Source organism: Anomalospiza imberbis, chromosome 18 (assembly GCF_031753505.1).
Source record: "Anomalospiza imberbis isolate Cuckoo-Finch-1a 21T00152 chromosome 18, ASM3175350v1, whole genome shotgun sequence".
NCBI classification, from domain to species: Eukaryota; Metazoa; Chordata; class Aves; order Passeriformes; family Viduidae; genus Anomalospiza; species Anomalospiza imberbis.
The window spans coordinates 5192227-5195237 of record NC_089698.1 but is presented as its reverse complement, the minus strand read 5'-3'; positions in this window follow the sequence as shown (position 1 = coordinate 5195237).

Genomic DNA, 3011 nt, shown 5'->3' with positions numbered 1-3011 from the left:
TGAACTGGAGTCAAACATCATAGTTTCTTCCCACCGGATTCACCTGCATTTACAATAGGTGAGGTTGTGTTCAGATTTCTGTGAATTTTCCAGCAAAAGTGAAGCAGCCGTTTATGGGCAAAAGGACACCAGAGTCACTTTCTCCCCTGTCACAGACACCCTGCTTCTGACAGGGACCCACCCTGCATGGCAGGAAGCTGAGATGGGCATGGCTGAGCCTCACTGGAGAGTGGGAAGAGCCGCCAAGGAGATCCCTCACCTCTGAGGATCACCAGGATGCTGCTGACAAGGGCTCCTTTGTTCCATGAAGGGCTCACCTGAGGATCGGGACAGCTCTGGGTGTCTAATTAGCAACAGGAGCTGGGCCGTGCTCGTCCTCCCCGAGGCAGCTCGGTCATGTCTCTGCAGCTCTCCGCATTTTTTGCCCAGGTGGTGAAGCTGAGGGGGGCGGTACAGAGGGATGGGCTCCACTCCCACCGTCCATCCTCGCCTGCAGGAATATCTGCGGCAGCTCCCAGCCCGGCAGCACCACAGCCTGATGGCATGGGACAGCGCCAGGGGCATGGGCACAATCCAGGGCACGGGGACAATCCAGGGCACAGGGACAACCTGGCATCTGCAGCCACCTGGACTGTACAGGGGGAGCGAAGACACAGAGAGACCTAAACTGAAGACCTGAATTGCTGTGCAGAGCGTCCTTGCACAGCTAACTGTGGTGGAGAACTGGGTTGCTGAAGCTGCAGACCCATTTTTCAGCTGCTGTTGGAGTGTCTGGAGAGAAGGGATGTGTATATTTTCAGTGAGAGACTCCCCTCAGTATTCCCACAAGAATTTCTGAGGCTGTGTTTGAATCCAGATGAGCCACGGCTGCTCCCAGCTCTGGGAGCAGAGCAGCAGCTGCAGGGCCCCGGCAGTGCCCCAGGGCTGAACCATGGGCACAAGGGCTTTCAACCAGCTGAGAGAAATGCCTGGCTGAAGAGTTTTTTCTGCTTTAAAATGTGTGTTTATATCCCACTGGAGCAGTGAGTTTAGAAGTCCTGTGCTCAAAAATTTTAACTTTTGTTAATTTTAAGGCTGGGATCCTGTTTTTCCATGTGGGATGCTCTGGGATGCACATGGTGCTGCCTGAAGTGCCCAAGCAGGGCTCAGCTGGGATCCTGGCACCCACTCCTGGAGGGCAGTGGTGTCTCAGGATGCTGGGGATGCCTCCCCTTGGGCATTTAAAGATTTTTCACATCGTGCTGGGCACTGACTGAATGTACCCATGCCTGTTCCAGGACACATCTAGCTGTCCCCTTTGTTCTGGGCCCTCAAAATACTCCTTTTGACGTAAATCTAGTAAGATTTACTCCAGCCAGGCTCTCCTCTGATGGCTCTGACCCAATGAAGTGATGCCTTCACCCCGACTGGCCAGGGACAGTGCTGGTCCCACAGGTCCTCCTGGGTCTGTCCCAGGGCTGCCCCTTCACCTCCCACATGTCCCAGTTTTTGGAGGAGTGAGGGAGCAGGAGGAGGCAGCTGCTTGCAGGCTCCAGCATATGCTCGCCAAGGCTTTTCCTCCAAATGCTGTTCACTAGAGAAACAAAGAGAAGGAGAGAGATGAGACGTGCAGCAAACTCCTGGACGCAGCCTTTGGCTCTTGGGTTGTGCTTTTCTCTGTCTCTGGTGTTAACTTGAGGCTGCATCCTTGCTCAGACCCCTCTGTTGTGGCTGTGTTGGGGGAGAATGTGGCTCTGACCACCCTGTACCCCATCTCCCTGCAGGAAAAAAAAACAAGGAGAAAAGCATGTTCACGACAAAAAATAGGAGTCAGAGATGGAGGAGGTTCCGCCCTGTCATGCTTCTCTCCCTCACCATGCTCAGCCCCCCCTGGCTTGCTCTGGAAATACTAGGAAGTGGAGCTGGGGGGTTGGCTGGGAGACTGTCTGTTCCTAGAAATGCCCAGGAGAACTTTCTCATTGCGGCTCTCCAGGTAAAACCCTGTAACTTTATCATCCTCAAATAATATGAAAGCAACCCCCTGTCCTCCAGGCACACAAAGAATGGCTTGATCCGTTGCTAACAAAGCCTCTTAAAAGATAAAGAGCAAAATACAAGGCAAGGAGAGCATGCCTGGCAGGCAGACAGGAGCTGGCCAGTATAGGCCAAATTCTTTAGGAGTTGAGTTTCCGTTTGGGCTCAGCTTTCCTGCGGATTCTATACACCTAAAGAAAACAAACCGTAATCCTATCTGGGGCCCAGCACTCTATTTATTTCACCTGGTGAAAAGATCTTGCCAATTCCCCCACTCTGAAACCCAGCAGCTGCCCAGCGAGGGAGCTGGGCCATAAGTGTGTTCTGCATTATGGAAAAATTGATATTAAAATATAAATGTGGTCTTGCAAGGATGTATTTGCACTCGTACTGTGTGAGACATTCTTCCAGGTTTCTCTGCTGTTTTGCTGTGTGATTTGGATCCCACTCAGTGCCTCTTCTCAGCCTCTGGTAATCCAGTTTCACAGCCATAATCCGCAGATTACAAGGGAGGAAGTGCCAGGTCTCCACTCTTACCTCTGAGCTGCACCTCTCACCTATCTCAGGTGAGGACCTGAGCAAAGGAGGGCACTGAGCACATGGCAACATTATTTACACCTTTAAATTGCTCAGAATTAGATTCCCTCCCCTCCCTTTGCCTTCCTTTCACCTTCACCTCTTCCTCCCCGATTCCCGTGGCTCTGGAGCAGCCAGGGCCAGCAGGGGCAGGCAGTGGGTCTGTCCCGTGCTGGGCTGCAGGTCAGAGGTGGTGGGCGACAGCCGTGGGTGCAGGCTCGGTGCAGTCAGAGCTCACAGGACGCCCCAGAGCCCTGGGGTGCTGGGCAGTGCCTGCAGAAACACCCGCCCGCAGCACAGGCACGGTTGTGTTTCTAGCGAGCGAGGAGACAAAAAGCCAAACATTTTCCACTCTCATTTCTCTTTCCTGCGTTTTGTTACTGATACCTCCCCGTGGGCTTTGGGGCTCTGACAGACGAGCT